General features: G+C 38.3%; 1 pseudogene; it reads left to right on the top strand.

Moving 5' to 3' along the window:
• The first annotated feature begins 392 nt into the window (after window positions 1-392).
• On the top strand, window positions 393-1,431 carry LOC149227087 (uncharacterized; annotated as a pseudogene).
• The last annotated feature ends 17,600 nt before the right edge of the window (window positions 1,432-19,031 follow it).

Below are 19,031 nucleotides of genomic sequence, written 5' to 3'. Positions count from 1 at the left end.
CTCTCTGCTTTGATTGAAAGAGATATCCATGAATCTATGCAGAGGTTGGTCCGTCCAAATCAGTTTTTTGCAGATGCAGTTGATGCCAGACAGGAAATTGATTCTAGAATTGGTGCCTCCTTCACTCGGTTTCAAACTATGCTATTGAGAGAACGAGATTATTGCAGAAGTTCTATGCCAATGCAACTAGCACCTCAGTCTCAGCATCTACAATATCTTCAAACTGGACAATCATATGGAGGTTCTTATGATGTAGGAAGGTAAATTATTACAGAATTGGAAAATATAAATAGTCACAACACACAAGTATAAACATCAAACCATGGAAGCACAAACCCTCCACTTACTCTGGTTCCTAGGAAGTGGGTTTGCAAGAAAAGTAGAACTAAAGGATGCTAGAAACTATGCAAAAGTTAATGCATGGAGCAATTCACATGAAAAAGGCAGATATTGTTGATCTGAATCTCACTGAATTTTCATAGGGTTACCAAACACTTGGATCAGAAAATCGTCAGAAATCCCTCATTGCACTTGCTACCCAGTTTGCAAGGTTCACATTCGGGAACTTATCCAGCAATATCTCAGATTGCAGAGTGATGATCATGCTCAGTAGTCTAACTTGGATGAGGAAGGGTGTGTGTCAGCTTTATATAGGATGGAGAAAAATTTGCAACATGCTTTAAAGCCATTATATATAACATTGTTTGAGTGATTGAATGCACATCCTGGTGGCTTGAAGTTCTTGGTTTATCTCCAAGTAGATGTTAGTGGAGCTAATGGAGAGGAAAACATTCCATTGCTGAGATCCTTGGAAAAGTTGGCAACATGGTTGAGTCCAACTGTGCTCGAAGTCCATCGCATTACCTGGGATGATCCTGCATCTTTACTGGGGAAGATTGTGGCATATGAAGTTGTACATCCTATTAGAAACCTCCATGATTTGAAACAGAGATTGTGAGCAGGCCATCATTGCTTTGGGTATCTACATCCTGCCATACCAACGTGGTCTAGCTGGAAATCAATCTTGGAAAGTTTTTAATCAAACGTTTCATTGAGCTAGTTCTACAAGAGATGCCACATGTTAAAAATGTTTGCCACAATTAGCCCTATCTCAAGCTTCATGCAGTGGCTCTTATCGAAACTAGCATCTCAATCAAAGTTTGCTCAATCTTCTTCCAAAAGTGGTACAGATTATGAGGAAGCTTTGGCTTCTGCACTTAGAGAGATTTTACTTCTCCAGAAGAGGAGAAGGCAATTATTGAAGCAACTATGGAAACTAATAAGAGTATTGGTCCCATGGAAGTATTGTTGAAGGCCAAGCTCAGCTCCAAATTCCATGCACCATGCAGCCACAACACACAAATCAAAACCTCAAGCCAAGCCAATCTAAGGAGGTGTATAATGTGCACAACGCGTCAAAATATGTTGTGAGTGGTAAGTATTATAAATAACTACGTTTTATTTTGCTGCTTGCATGTGGGATAAATCCCATTCAAAAAAGTGTGGTCATCTATATATGTTGCACCCTTGGACTCGTCGAAAAACATGACGGTGATCGACATGAATTGAGCGCATACTAGCTGGAGAATTTTAGTGGCAAAAAATCATCTGCAGTGACCACGAAAGGCAATAATATTAGAGCCCGTGTGGGCATCTTCCCGAAGGATTTCTTTTGTTTTGGAATGATCATCTGCTATAGAGAGTTTAGGGGCGCTGCATGTAGCCCTTTTGCACTGCACGTCTAGGGGCGTTGCATGTACCCCTTTGGTGCTGCGCGTAGGGCCATCCTTAGATTCCAAAGCAAGCTTGGTATATTCAACCCATTTTCTCAATATTAATTGGAGGCATTTTGCCTTGTGGAGCTAGTCGTGGGGCACTGCTTATGTGCCCATCATCTGCGAGAAACATTTCCATGATGTAAGAGCCATTACAGTGTGCCAAAGACATCATATGAAACCCATTACACTGCAAGAGACATTATGGTGAATGCCATTATATTTTGAGAGAGATTGTGTTTACACCTTGGCAACAAGACAAATTCTTCCTTTATGGTCAGATTGATCATTTAGCAGCTGTAGCATGTGAAGGATAACCAAAAAGAAAACATGGAGATCTTGATGAGAAGAGTCGTGTAGCAAAGTTGGTTTGTCAAAAAGAAGAACCGGTGGTCTAATAGTCAAAATGGAATGAGTGCTCGGGAAAAACGTCAGGGAAAGCATGAAGAGGCATATGAAGCATCCCTTGTTGAGGTTCTAGGTGAAGATTTCCATTTGCCTATCAATCATAGACCGATTTAAAATCTAGATACTGACAATTTGGAGTAGGCATCTGTAAACACAGTTAACATCCTCAAATACTGGATTCAGGCTATTGCAGAAAATGGGATGGAAAGGGAAATGGTTAAATTTGTTTAGATTTTCGGATGCCCAAAGGTCACAACAGCAACAAGAGGACTCATGTTCTTTCCCAACCTCTGGCACAGTAAGAACTACAACATCTCTTGCAGTGCAGGATTAGCGAAAGACATTAAAGTTTGGCATTGCAACCAAGGTTGCTCCTTCCAAGACTTCTTCAGGTGTTGCCTCCAAGAAAGCAAAAGTTATTTCCAAAGTGTCATCAGTTTTTAGGAATGATAGTGATGAAGAATCATAACTAAATGTGGCATTATTCGAATCTTTCTAGGAACTGATGGCAAGTATTTTAGCCATGAAATTAACAGCATTGATTTTTTGAAGGAAAGGTGGCAGTATTCAAAACATTCAACGAACAAAAGGCAAATATTTCAAGAACCCAAGGCATCTATAAGGTGCAGGTGGAAGATGATCGATCAGCATCTCAAAAAATCCCAGATTTCTAGCAATGACACCTTCAACAATTCGACTTGTGGTAGCAAACCTATTGTTCTGTTTTGATGTGATTTAATTCCTTAGTTATAAGTTTGATTTATTTTATTTGACCGCATAAAAACATATTTAGTTGTTTGTGTTTTCTATTTTAATTATTTTGATTCCTATCTTTAGGAAATCACAATTAATATGTAATAGGGTATATATAGGGTGATTTTTGAAGATTTAAGGCTTCAGTTTTTGTAGCAGAGTGAGGCTGCATTGGACTATGTAAAGCTTCTTCTGAATATTCTTTTAATGGAGCAGTTTTTGCCCTTTAGATTTGGTATAGATCACAGTGTTTAATGTCCAACATGTGTTCCTTGTAAACTCACTTACATACTTTGTTTTTTCTGCTAATTCTTGTTATAGTATTATCTAAGGGAAGTGTAAGGAATCCATCCACGCATGATGCTCCTTACGCAATGATTTTGTTGTTAAATGTACGGGTTATCTTTGTAGAATCCATCCTCTGTTAGATGCTCTTTTGAGTAACCCTGTGTTACGTTTTCTTCTAATGCTGCCACTGTAGATCCGTCCCTTGATTGATACTTGCAGGGCAACTAGTTTTCTCCTCTTTTCTTCTCTCATTTACATTTTTTATCTGGCTGAGCATTGCACTTACTTTGCCCCAAGTTTTCTGGCAGAAACTAGCCTCAACTCCATAACCCAATGGTCCCTTCTCTTGCTTTTCTTGACCCACAACTTTCAATCAAATCCCCGTACTTCATAGCTAGCCTAAGATTCATTTATTTCAGCCACCCTCAGTTGGAAAAGAGAGAGCCCTCTCTGGTCTGGCAGGGTTAGATGCCAAATCAAAAGCTTGTTCTGTGGTTACCTCAGAATTGCCTTCTCTCAGCCTTGAGGTTCATTCTGAGTGCTAACATATTGGGGCCATTGCCAGGAAACGAGGTGACAGATCTTCTCTGGGAAAAAGTCGTTCAAGTTTCAGTTCTGGTTGCTGATGGTGGACAGTGGTTAGACATATGAAGGCTGAAACATTCACCTGGCGACTCCAACTCAATCCAGAGATTACAGCGCTCACTGATCAATTCATGTACTAAAATAAGATGGTAGGGTATGTGGCAAATCCTGTGTTTTGTGAATTCTTAAAAGAAGTTAGAGATCAATTAGTGGATATTGAAATAGATGAGGTATTTTTCATTACCGTGCTTCAATGTTTGAGATCTCCGAAGTTTCCTCCTAAAGGTAAAATTGGTTTCTTTGAGTTAGTTGTTGAAAAATTTGAGAAGGAGATTGAGTATTTAAATGATCAGATCCAATCATATGAATTCTGAGATCCCAAAAGGTTCTTGGAAACTCTCCCTCCTTCCAAACAAGAAACAATAGGGCTACCCATGGATGTCTCATACTCTGCTTCATTATTAGAGCAATTGAAAGCTCATTTATAGGAACACACTCTAACATTACTTGGGACTTTGTCTGGTTGAAAAACAAGACTTCGAATCCAAATTCCAATACACGCACCATCCTTACCCAAAGCACCATCGAAATCCATGCTCCAAAGGTTGTCTTCATCTTCTAGATGTTGGAATTCTGCTTTTGTTTCGATCTTACCTTTGCTGGTTGCTTCATTTTTCTGTTCTTCACTGACTTTCTGCTCCTGTGGAGGCTGCTCAGAAGGAATTGCCACTTTTTTCTTTTCTTGATTAAGAACTACTCTAAAACCTTCGGAAATGTCTGGTACATCATCTACTTTTATGAATTGAATGTCTACATCATTCAATCCACTATCGGTTTACAAAACAAAAGACTCTAAATTTGTATGTACAACATTTATCAGATGATTTATGGGCTTCTCTTTACAAGTGATCATATATTTCATCTTCTTTTCTTGGTATAACTTCCTCAACTGACCGAAAACAGGGATTGTAGCATAAGAGAAGTCAAGTTGTAAAGTGCCTTTAAGTTTGGCTCCCCACGATCTAGATAACAACATACCAAATCGAGGTGGTATATCAGCTACTACCACGTCCATCAAAACATTCTTGGCTGGGATTTGATCTAAGGAAACCACCAAATCTATGATGAGACCAATGCAGCGAACTCTACCAGAATCAAATGAATACAAATCATGATATTGTCAGGTGATATCCAAGCCCAACTTTTCCATGATAGCCTTGGGCATCAAATTGTGGGAAGCTTCAGAATCAAGCATAGCATTATGAAGAATATACTCATGTAGTCTAAGGCTCAAATAAAAGGGCGGGACTTCACTATCTTCTAGCTAACCTTCTATAGCTGGACCAAAAATAAGTTCAAGATGATCATCCTCAACATTCACCATGTCAGACAAAGGTTCAATTTGCAGTATTCTAGACACATGGTGATCCAGGAGGATCTCGAGACACCAAGGGGATGGATAAAGGCTCAGAATTCGAAATGGCATAAAGGAGAATTTGATGGCATCAGTTGAGAAGGCTCGTCTTCCTAATCGCGGTGGCGCAAATGGTTTGTCAATATGAGCTCATATGCAAAAGATAGAGCTCTTCAAAGATTGGTATGGCAGAGGAAAAATGGGGTCCACAGTGCGCCACATGACATCCCAATCAGCACGTGAGACCCACATGACAGCCCATCAAACACTGACACATAAAAGCTCTTTATTAGCCTCCTAAACCTACACAAAGAAACATGAGATATTTTGATTATAACTATAATTTTATATAGTTATTCAAATTAACTATATAAATAAAAACATATATTTTACCAAACCAAAAAACTAACAATCAAAATATATATATATATATATATAACCATATAATAATATGGTATATCCCATTCAACATATGGTACAAACCAACGTAACAACACAAAAGGTGGAAGGTTATAACCAACGTGTGATATGTATATACCATATATGGTAAAGGTTTGTAACCATCAAATATATGCATGCCATATAAAACACATCCCAACAAAGGTTATGGGACCAACGAATAAGGGAGGCAATACGTGGCAGCATGGTTGTAACCAATGTAAACAAGTTATAACGTATCCAATGCATAATGGTTATGCTTGGTATATGGTAAAGATTGCAACGGAGATACATGAAGATACGGCATGGTTGGGGGCAGCCACGTGGTGGTCCCACCGCCCACACACACATCAATGTACAACACCAGATTTCCGTAGGTTGGGGATGGGATGGGTGCGGTCCCGTGGAGTACGGACCCACCCCCTAATAAAGTTTAAAAAAATAATATATATCAAATGTAAAGTGGTATATGATAAATATAAACCATAACCACATTATGGTTTAATCCGCCCTAAGTTATATAAACTTATTTTTTTACCATTTGCAAGGGAGAGATCAACGAGCACAAATTTCGAGACAAGGTGGCGGGTGGCGGAACCCTGACCACTCAGAAACATTGGTGGAATTTTGTCTGAGCAGAGTTTTCGCAGGAGGGTGATTTTGATCCAGTTTCAGAATTTGGCAAGTTTTATATCGATTTTGCACTTCTCGGCAACGGGAATCCAATGGTGGTGTCAGTTTCTGCAACAGAGCTCTCCAATTTTCTAGCATTTTTCAGCATAGAGGTATAATGCTTCATTTTTGTAACTGATGAATGTAACCTCTTTTGGTGCCATTTTTAATTAAGGTCTCCCCATTGATCGAGCAAGGCCCAGAGACGTAGTCCAGGAGGGACGAACTCTGTTATCAAGTTCTTGTCTTCTTATGCTCTTCTTCTTCTTTCTCTCACATGTGCACATTTAAAGTTTCTCTTTGGTTAAGCTACAAACTGTATATGTGATTCTTTTAATGTGTCTATAAACAAAAGATAATCCGGATCAAGTGGTATCAGAGCCTTGACCCAGGTTATCTTTTGTTTATAGATGCATTAAAAGAATCACATATACAGTTTGTAGCTTAACCAAAGAGAAACTTTAAATGTGCACACGTGAGAGAAAGAAGAAGAAGAGCATAAGAATACAAGAACTTGATAACGGAGTTCGTCCCTCCTGGACTATGTCTCCGGGCCCTGCTCGATCATTTGAGAGGCCTTAATTAAAAATGGCATCAAAAGAAGTTACATTCATTAGTTACAAAAATGGAGCATTATACCTCCATACTGAAAAATGCACGAAAATTGGAGAGCTCTGATGTAGACACTGACACCACCATTGGATTCCCGTCGCTGAGATGTACAAAATCGATATAAGACTTGCCCAATTCTGAGACTGAATTAAAATCACCCTCCTGTAAAAATTCTGCACAAACAAGATTCCACCAGTTTTTCTGAGTGCCACCTTGTCTCAAACTCTGTGCCCATCGATCTCTCCCTTGCAAATGGTAAAAAAATGAGTTTATATAACTTAGGGCGGATTAAACCACAATATGGTTATGGTTTATATTTATCATATACCACTTTACATTTGATATATATTATTTTTTTTAACTTTATTGGTCGGTGGGCTCGTACTCCACGGGACCGCACCCATCCCATCCCCAACCTACAAAAATCTGGAAACACCTATTTCCACCACTATAGAAAAGTTAATGCACCCTGACATGCAAGGGGAATAGTGGCTGCCTTGCATTTATACCTTCAAAGTTGACTTTGGCATGTTAGCCACTACCTTGCATGTCAGAGTGCATTAATCTATAGTGGTGGAAATAGGAGTTTCCCAAAAATCTAGTGTTTTACGTTGATGTGTGTGTGGGCGGCGGGACCACCACGTGGCTGCCCCCAACCATGCCGTATCTTCATGTATCTCCGTTGCAATCTTTACCATATACCAAGCATAGCCATTATGCGTTGGATACGTTATAACTTGTTTACATTGGTTACAACCATGCTACCACGTATTGCCTCCCTTATTCGTTGGTCCCATAACCTTTGTTGGGATGTGTTTTATATGGCATGCGTATATTTGATGGTTACAAACCTTTACCATATATGGTATATACATATCACACGTCGGTTATAACCTTCCACCTTTAGTGTTGTTACGTTGGTCTATACCATACGTTGAATGGGATATACCATATTATTATATGGTTTTTTATATATATATTTTGGTTGTTATTTTTTTTGATTTGGTAAAATATATGTTTTTACTTATATAGTCAAAATTGAATAACTATATAAAATTGAAGTTATAACCAAAATATTCCATGTTTCCTTGTGCAGGTTTAGGAGGTTAATAAAGGTTTGCCATGTGTTAGTGTTTGATGCGCTGCCATGTGGGTCCCACGTGTTGATTGGGATGTCATGTGGTGCACTGTGGACCCCATTTTTCCTTTGTCATACCAATTTTTGAAGAGCTCTATCTTTTGCATACGAGCTCAGATTGACAAACTGTTCGCGCCACTGTGATCAGGAAGATGAGCCCTCTCAATTGATGCCATCAAATTCTCCTTTCTTCCATTTCAAATTTTGAGCCTTTATCCATCCCCTTAGTGTCTCGAGATCCTCCTGGATCACATGGTGTTTGTAATGGCTATTCTTAACAAGCTCGATCAAAGAAATGGACACTTTCAATCTAGCAATTTCAATTTCTAAATTAAAATATGTGACTTTTTCTACCTCTTTGACACTGATGTCCCTCTTATCTATTTTCTCCTTCGTTGCACTATCCTTTTTCTGATTGTCTTTCTCTTTTGCAGTTGTACTTGTTGATGGCTGATTTACCTTGCTAGGATTTTGATCAGCATGCTCCTTTCCTTTTTTCTGATTGTTTGAGAGATCATTCTTTGACTGAACATCCTTCCTCTTTTGAATAGGACTAATCGGTACATCTCTGCTCCTCAAAGAATATTGTTTCTGTTGTGCACTCAAAGCATTCATGTAACCACGCTGATAATCATCAGATTCGGTCTCCAAAACAACATCATTTGCTAAGATGTAGTCCTCATCCTTTAGAATGTCGGAACTTTCTGCATACTCCTCATCTTCGGTCAAAAATATAGGCATACCATTTGCAGTGAAGAAGTGATTTGTTTCAATTACCGGATCTTCCTCCTCTTCTTCTTCCACTCCTTGAACATAATTTTGTTGTAACGAAGTTTTGATCTGTTGTTGTTATTGCGCTGGTTGTTCCGGTGCTTTTTTCTCTCTTTGCTTGATTCAAAATTGGGGCTACTGTTGCTCTCTAAAGTTTGGGTTACAGATCTGTGGTTTAGGTTTGTCTGTGATGGACAACTGGTTAACCATCCTTTCCATTGTTTGAATCGATGTATCCATTTTTACATTTGAAGTAGATGCCTCTTCTTTCACGGTCACTCTTTTCTCTGATCTCATTCTTGCTCTTTTGTCCAGCAAGTTTGCTTCTACGCTCACAACATTCTTTTGCATGTCTTCTAGAGTTGTAGGATCACGTTCACGCAACTAATATGCCATATCGGCATCAAATCCATCTGGAAACTTAAGCAAAGTCAATCCCTCTGGTGGTTTGATATTTGTAGGGATAGCATTGTATACTACATTAAATCTCACACAATAGTCTTGCACACTCTCACCAACATTTCTTTTGATGTTCTCATATTCAGACAAAATTTGAAGGGGATTCTTCTTCACCTCCCACCAATCTAGGAACTGCCTCTGGAGGACAAGTAGAGTAGTGATAGAAGCTGCCCATAGGCCTCTGAACCATTTTCGAACTTCTCCTCCAAAACTTTGTACAAATAGCCTCATCATCAAATCTACAATTTCAATCTCATGGAGGTCAAAGAAATCATTCATCTTGTCTACGTGTTTTTGAGCTGTAATAGTTTTAGTGTCGTCGAAGAAAGGTATTTTGGTTTGATAATCAGGGGGCATGGCACCAGGATTTTGAGGAAAAACAAGGGGTGCATATCGGGCAACCATAGCTAGAGGTGGGGGAGGTGGAGGATTTAAAACAAGGATTGGGATATTCGGTATAATCAAAGGGGGATTAACTATAGCTTGAGTTGTGTGAACAATCTGTGAAGAAGAAGGTAGAGGATGAGAGATAGCTTGAGTGGTAGTATATGCAATGGAATTATTTCGAAAATCGAAAGATGGCCTATGAATCTTATTTTGCACCCAAGTGTTTAAGTTTGAAGAGAGGTTCTGCAAATGATCAAGAGTGTGAATAAGTTGTGACCCTGATTTATTGTGTGAAAAGAAGTCTTCAATAGGGTTATGAAGAGATATAGAGGAATCAACAACTGTTTGATCAATCCAACTTAAAGATTTACTACGAAATAAACTCTGCTCAAAATTAATATCAAAGTCAATGTCTTGTAAAGTGTCTAACCTTCCCGGGAGTGAATTAACTCAAGGAATGAAATCCTCACTTGATTTTTCTCCAGCTAAACTAGATTTCTCTGCAGATTTCTTACATTTCGCCCAATTTTATGAGGATCACTGACAATGGTCGGAGGATTCGGATCTGGATTGGACCTGGTGTACTTTTGGGAAGCCAGTATGTCTAATTTTGAAAATTAAGATATTGCTTTACAACTTTCCAATTCAACCTATGATTAAATTCTAAAAGTCATCATCCACAAGCTTAAGAATTCAAATAAAACATCTTACTAGGGTGATTAATTTATGATCTTTCATTCCTTAGTATGGTCGGCACTATGTTAGCACCTGGATTGAACCTCAGACTGAAGGAAGGCAATGCCAGGGTAACCAAAAACCATGCTTAACCAAGTAGGTAGCCCTACTAGGCTAGGAGAGGGCTCTCTTCGTAAGGATCTCAGCCAAATTGACTAGATCTAGAAACTGATATTAGGCTAGGTATAGTAGCACAAGGTTGGATTTGATTTTGAAGGGTTTTGCTGGATTAGGAGGGGCCAAACAGTTAGGGCAAGGATTAGGTCAAAATTGTAGGGTGTTCAATGGGGCAAGGTAGGCGCAACAATCAAAACCTTAGGGTTTGATGGATGAGGTGAAAAGATAGGTGAGTAGCTGGGAAGAGCATGTAAACCTCATGGGTTCTTCCTAAACTAAAGAAAACACAAACTGTGAAATCTCTACCCAAAATAGAGCATAAAATTTATGGATTCTGCCTTTCAGACTTGTATACATTCACATAAAGAGCATGAAATGATGAAATGGAATCAATAATACATTTTAACACATGAAAACATAAGAAAAACTGAACTGAGCATCATACCACATGGATCCCAAAGAAATAGCTGCAATTTTTCATTAATCTCCTCTTGTAACTGATACAAAATGATGTCTATCAAATCCTTAGCATCCCACTGAATCCAACCCTTTACATTGAGAAAGAAAAAGAAGATATAGACATCAATTCAACCTCCTCCCATCCTTAGGGGTCGAATCCCTAAGATGAGGAACTAATCCATCAAAAGCTGAACAAGAAACTGGAATCTAGGCAACCCTAACAACTTGCCTCTAAAAGGGAGGGAACTGATTCATTTGTCCTCAAGATAGCTTTTGATCTAATGAATCTACCCTCAAGTAACCAATATCCATCCTATTTACATGCTTAGTCACCATTTACATCAGTAAAAACATCATCCATGAGAGAAAACACAAAAGTTACAGTCATGGCACAGTAAAGTGAAAATTCACCATAAAATTGTCCTATGCACAGCGCCCAAGCTCCATGCGCAACACTTTTTGCAGGACCATTGTGGAGGCATTCTTGGTGTCCAAATTGAGCTCTTGATAGCTCATTGGAAATCGTGTCCTGTCTACTTTCCAAATCTACCTTTATTTTCCCATTTGGAGTTGATTTGACCCCTCAAGAACTTATTCTCCCAAGACTGCTTCTATGCGCAACACCATGGTCAAAAAGAGGGTAGAAAGGTCATTTTTTAGGTGTTTTTGACCTTTTGGCTGACCATTTTTGCTCCAAAAGCTTAGAAAATGCACAGGGTGCATGTACTCATCATTGTGAATCCAAAAATTCTGACCATTTCCTGATTGGGTGCCCCTAGGAAAAGAGTAGCGCCACCAAGCCAATTTTCCTGAGTAAAAACTGCTAAGTTCTTCAAAAATACAAAAATTGTCAAAACTTACTCAAAATTTGTGGAGAACACCACCATCAAGTGTCTGGGTCAGCCAAGGAAGCTTCAGCAAGCAACCTAAGCCTATCACCCTCCTTTTTGCCTTTGAGTGCTTGTTTTAGCCTTGTCTTCATTTACTTGACTCTTATGTTACAAATCTTGTTTCGGGTCCTGTAATGGCGAGCCATGTGCCTAATGATTTGATTGTCCCTGTTGGCACTTTGTAGCAGCTTCTCCAAATGAAAATTGACCTTGTTAAGCCATGTTTCTCTATCCTCTTCAATCTCCTTTTTAAGCCTTTGTTTTGTAGTCAAGGTGGCTAGGGTTTCTTCCTCTTGCATTACTGATTTGCCTTTGTCACCTTGCCTCTTTGCCTTGAGAAGTTCCAACTCCATGACGACTTCTTTGTCACTTAGCTCCTTGTTCTCTTGCTCAAGGTATGAAATGACATACTTAGCTCTCGCCAAGTTGTCCATCAGTGCTTGGACCTGTGCATCTTTTTTCCTTATGGTTATATTTTCATTTGTTGCTTCATCTTGAACCTCGAAGTCGATTATCTCAATGCCATGATGAATGTGTGGCTATTCTGGCCCATCATGTTCCATCAAATCAATTTCCCTTTCCTCTTCATCATTGAGGCTTTCCTCTAGTATCTTTTCTTTCCCTTTATGCACTTGCTGCATATGTTGTACTTGTTGTGTTGATGAAGAAGGAAAATCCCCTTCCACAGTTTGTGGAGCAAGCATTTGCCTATGAGCTGATGAAGAAGGCAAGGCCCCTTCCACATCAGGTTGAGTAAACACTTTCCTATCCACTGCAAACAACTTTCTAGCCCCTCTTTGATATGTTTTGTAGGTTTCTGGCTTCTCAACAACTTTAGTCTCTTTAGCATTCTTACTTTTCTTTACTTTGGCAATGATGGAAGGCCTTTCTTCTTCTTGAGGCACTGGTGGAGGAATTTGAGGACCATTGAAGATGTCATTGGCAATAAATGTATCCCAGGAGATGTTGAGGAGGTTGAGATGATGTAGCACAATCATCTTAATCAAGGAATAGTGATTAATACTATTCATCTGTTGGGGTTATGGCCTTTTCTGTACAGTGTAGGTCATATTCTCAATGTTCCTGAATAAGAAGTATGAGATGTTCATCATTTTCACTCTTGTGAAGTGCATAAGAAGCCTAATATGATAGGTTTACAATCTGGAAAATCTTCCCTCACATGTAAAATACTTCATAATGATCCTCATCATAGGGGCATACTTGTCGTGAAGGAACCTGAAAGGAAAGGTCCTCTTCTTTTCATTCCTATACATGGATTTGATGTATGGCTCATAGTAGTGTTCATCCAAATCTTATGCTTTATACCATTTTTGCCCCACATTCGGAATCCTCGTAGCATCAACAATGATGGAGGAGGAAACTGTAAATGTCACCCCAACAAGAATTACCTTGTTATCACGGAGATTGGCTACAAAAAGCCTGGTCAGCTCAGGATCATGTTGAACGCTTTTTACCTGCTCATAAAACTCATAACACCCCAGATGCCTGAAATAAGAGATAGTCATAGGGGAAGCCTCTAACTCTCTGATGTTTGATGGTTCCTCTCTGATAATTCTACCTCCCTTATGTGGTTTTCTCTGATGTTGAGGTTCATCTCCCATGCTTTCACTGCCACTGTTTTCCTCCTTCTCATAATCTTTCTCCTCTTTATCCATGTTTTTGAGTTTGGAGCTTTAGAAACACTAGAGATGGTAATCAGGAAGTGAGTTATGGTGAATAGGGATAAGGGAAGGGGAGAGGAGTTTGTGTGATGTAGGATGAGATATGTATGATGTGAGAGTGAGAAGGGGGTATTGTTTAGTAGGGACTGTTTTGTAAGTAAGGGTTTAGGGATTTTGTTTGGGGGATTAGGGTATAGGGGATAGGTGTATTTGATAGTAGGAAATAGGGAATAGGGATGATATTTAGGGATATGACAACAGGATGTGGGAATGAGGGATATGACAACAAGATGTGAGAATGAAGGAAAATGGTAAGCAGGGAGGGTTTTTAGACAACCTAGGGTTTGAAAATTTAAATAGCAAACAAACTTAAAAATAATGAAATGAGTGCTGGGAGGATGGTTTAAGGAGTGTACTTACTTGCTTAGAGGCTCTAGGTAGCAAAAGAGTGATTTAGATGGTTGTTAGGGTAGTCTTAGTGTTTGTTGGCCCTATGTGCGGTGCCTTGTACAGGTGCGCAATGCCCTGTTGTATGCACAGCACCGTGAAAAATACACTAGCACACAGGCTCTATGGATAGCACTTTGGTTGTATGCGCAACACTCCCTGCTCTATGTGCAACGCCTCCACAATTTTTCCCTATGTGCAGCGCTCCTTGCTCAATGCGCAACGCCCATGGTTTGCTCAGCCACCAATTCGTTTCAACTCCCTTCTCTCTCTTTATCAAATGAGTAGGATGAAGTTTGAAAAATGATTTTGAAATCTTGTATAGAGGGTGATTTTGATTTTTCCTTAGAAAAACCCCACTTTATAATGTTTTTTGAAACTTTTACTTTGTCTTCAAATATTTGTTTAATTCTTTTCTTTCTTTGTCTCTTTTCAGGTGTATGATGCTTTGATTGAACTGATTTCTTTAATGGCTCATTTCTTGTAGTAAGGAGAAATTCTTGGGCAGCTTATGGGAACACTTATTACATGAAATGATTTGAATTACATAAAAAAAAATATGAATCAACTAAAATACTTTGTTTTCATCTCAAAAACATGTTTTTGAGATGAAAATTACATCAGTGAAATAAGATCTTTGTACAATAACCATGACTTACAACCAATCAATATTTGTTTATTGGTCTTCCTCATACCTTTGCTGCCCTTTATTTACACTGAAACTATGCTTTTGATCTTGGAAATGAACCCTAAGACCTAATGGAAACATGACTGCCTTGACTCTAAAAATAACATAACTGAAACCATAACTGAATGCAACATGGAGATGGGTTAGGAAATGTACCTCATGAAGGAAAATTTGATTTTCTGAGAAGAAGACAACCATCAGTGGACCATTTATGCATGACCTAGTGGAATGATCAAAAATTCAGTGTGAGACACCTAAAATAAAAATGCAAAGAGAAGATTTGATCCCTGATGGAAGTATGCATATACTGATACTAACACACATGAGGACATAAGATATTAGGTGGAAAACCTTTTGAGATAAAAACCACCACATGCATTCTCCTCTTCTCATTATTCTTATTGATATCTTTTGTTACGTCAATGCACTAGCACCCATCAGTGTGCATGCATCGACTATAATACGCGAGAAACCACTTGCTATAGGATACTACCTGATGGAAGAACCCACTTCTATAACTATATGCTGACGCCCATATTCTAGAGGTATTGACCCCAAAATAGTTTCTCAAGCCACTACCTGAAGGAAGCCAAGTTATTGCCTAGTTTAACAAGCCACCATTTTTCCTGAAGGCCCCAACCTTTAATAATTTCTTTTGGAATTCATTTGATGCATTTTCACACTAGATCCACATTTTCTCAATAAAAACATAGAAACCTCTTTACATTATAATTACTTTCTCAACCACCAAATCTTCTAAAAAATACATCAAACCCTAGCTCTTCCCAATACCCCAACACTGTCAAATACTGGCAGAAATAAGACTCAACAAGGACATACTCTCAATGTCAACCCCAGTAGAAACATACATGCATACATCAAATATTCATACCAACGACATTTTAAACTCACTCTCTATGCAAAACCTAACAATGAACCAATATCATCATAATATATACATGGAAATAGTAGGTATACAAGCCTTACATACATAGCCAACACTCTTTTCTCACAAATATATGTCTATGTCAAACCAAGCCAGAAAAATACAACACAATAGTCCCTCAATCATTTTCAGTGGTATAATTTACAAGTCTCATGCCTAAAATCCTAACAACATACCAATTCCATCATACTAGCTCAACCATGCACACTAATGTTGGTCAACATAAACAATTCTTCTATAATAGACCCTATTAATGCCACACCCTCAAATCCTCTTAAAACCCTCTTCCATATGCCAATATAATATAGAAACAATGTGAATCAAGTAATGGTACCCTAGCAGTAGCAACATATCTCATCCAATACTATCATAACCTCAATAGTGCAATAATAGTAGAAACATATTCAAATCTCAAACAATACATCAGCTATAGAAATTGCATGGGAATATAAACTCTCACGAAAATGCATTAGCTACAATAGCCTAGAAACATAAGCACAACAAATTCATAATTGGCCCTATGAAATCACCGTCAACACTATAGATACACTTTGTTCTCCATAGAAAACATTAGCTACACATTGTCAATAATAGCATATACATATTCACTTAGCCAACTAGCATACACAAAGTACATTTGCAATTTATATAACATAGTGTGTTGGCTAGCAACAACCCCCTTCTTATTTAGTTTTATTACTAATACTAAATAAGTGGAGAACCTTTATCGAAAAATTTTAAAAAATAAATTAGTATTTGTATTCCCTTTTTAAATAAATCTTACTATCATAAACTTAGGAGAATACCCGAAAAATCCAAAAAGAATTAACATTTATGATAAGTTCGAACAAAACCGTTCTCTCAATAATAAAGCATCGCATCGCATCGCAAAAATGTAATGGATAACATCCTATAAACAAACTCCTAATATTGCGAAATTGTGATGCGAGATCACGCATTGAAGACACTCATCGCATTACAGTTTTCATATGCCTCAAATATCACTTAAAGTGAAATACCTCAAACCATCGATATGTGATGACACGTCTCACAAATCGCATTTCACAAGAACATATGGTAATAGATGATTGTCACACGCAATGGATCAACGATATTGCAATATGTGATATTGCAAAGCAAATCGCAAAATCGCTTTATCACAAATCTGCAGGGCTCATCGTTTGAAAAAGTTTTTCCGTAAACCAATGCCCAGTTATGCACATTAATGTTAATTTAATGAGTTAGTTGATGATCATTAATGAAATATGGTTTTGATCTAATCGAAGGGCCATTTCACGTAGGGTGGTATATATTTATATGATTTCGGCATTTAAAGCTTTCCTGTCACCTTTTTCTTATCATTACTCTTTCCTCATTTGTAAATTGCAGGAGCGAAGAATAGAGAGGTATACATAGCAGTGTTCAGAATATTATGGGAAAGAAGGGAAAAGCTCTGAGTTCTGAAGGCAAAGAAATGACGCCCTTATACACAGACACCACCTGTAACAGAGATGCCGACATTACTACTTGGGAAGGCATGCACAATCTACTCGAGGAAGAAAATCCCAGAGTAATGGAGGTTACAACAACTGTAGACTCACGCGGGTCATCTGAGGCATCAATTACAGAACTGGCATGCTCGTTCTTGCACCGGATAGTGGCGAGGCCCAAGATTCTTCCATACATGGACATGGTCAAATGGGTACTGGATAGTGCTGAGATAACAAACAGACAGTTTAAGACTCAAAGCCAAGGACTCACTGGGTCATTCATTTCACAAAATTTAAGGTATATATACCCTCTAACAGAAATGCGCAAGAGGTGAAAAATAGCACCATGGAATCCCAGATCGAGAAACAGAGGCAGTTTCCGAAGCGTGATTAGCCAGGCAAAACCCCTTGAAATGGAAAGCCTCTAATTATTCAGTTGCCTGTGAGCCCGGAAAATTGTAGGAAAGAGTGCTAAAGGCTAAAGGCAAAACCTGAACTTAAAAAACTAGTGGATTTACCAGAGATATCCTTAAAATGGTATGTAAATATCTGATCATTTACACAGCATCTACAGACAAGCTGGAGACAAAAGGCTCAAGAAAAAGTAGAATCCATCAAAAGGTTAACCAAGTTGAATTGGGATTCTTACTGGAAATACTTGGTAAAACCACACAGCCAGTGTATGACTCTCAAATGCATCACTAACTCTACCGAGAAGATGGCGCCAGCACTTGCCAATTCCGTTTTCGTAGGATAGCTAAAGTCGGAGGTCGGCCAACCAACTCTCCTCAAACAAATGTTGGATGCTTGCGACTACAAGGAACAGATACATAGATAGTTAATTGCCAGATTCAATTTTATTTTTAGTTTTAGTTTTAGTTTTGCTTTATTTTTGCCTGAAATGAGGACGGTCATTTAAACCTCCTCCTATATTTTTGTAATAAACTATTTTTAGATTTAGCTAGTAGTATTTAAACCCTTCTCATGCATTTAGAGAAGGGTCTTGAAATTTGTCAAAAACTTGTCCACAGAACATGCACTTTTGCATCCTTCGAGGAGGTTTTGATGAATGAATGGAACAAGATTTATTGATATCTGTGTTTAATATGTACTACTGAAATTGCACTTTTGTACTCTTAGTAGATGTTGAATTTGGAAGAGATAAATCATCATTGCTGAAGCTCATGAGTAGAACTTGTTATAAATGGTACTTTTATCTCTTAACGATTACTGCTTATGTGTTAAGGTGATATTCATGTTTAGTTATTTATGTATGAATGCTTGAATGCTTGAGTTAACATTTGGCACTTCTGTACGATGATAGCTATTTTATTTATGCTTAATACATGAGTGACTTATTATGTGATATGCTTTTCACAAATTTTTCATCTAACTTTTTATACGAAATGGTTTATCTTTATTGAATTCTTTTCTCATAGAAATTGAATGATCTTTATTACCAATTGCCATTAGAAATTATTTTAGATCGCATAGCTGAAAGATTAAATCCCAGGTTAGTTTTTAGAATTAGATATTTCTATTTATTAGAATACAATTGCACGTTGTTAAGTTAGATTTAGAATAAAAGCATTTTACTTAGAAATTATTAGAAAGGAAATATCAATTCTCAACACACACACATAAATTGGGAAACTTGTCCCATATCTCCAGTCGGACCCACCATCCCAAACAAAAAAGGAGCTGCTTCCAAGGTCCGTACCGGGTGGGTATCCCCCTTGTTGTAGACCTGATTTTTGGGGCTTCAACATATTTGGCACTAGAAGGAGGGCCCCGAACTGTGAATGGCAAGTAAATCTAAATCTAAATACCACTCTGAGAGTAAATCACCCTCACCATCTCCCCCGACTTCTCCGTCG

The sequence above is a fragment of the Pinus tabuliformis genome, chromosome J (assembly GCF_031772625.1).
Source record: "Pinus tabuliformis cultivar Carrire ecotype Pingquan chromosome J, CPIR1, whole genome shotgun sequence".
In the NCBI taxonomy this organism is placed as follows: Eukaryota; Viridiplantae; Streptophyta; class Pinopsida; order Pinales; family Pinaceae; genus Pinus; species Pinus tabuliformis.
This window is presented reverse-complemented; position numbering and strand designations above follow the sequence as displayed.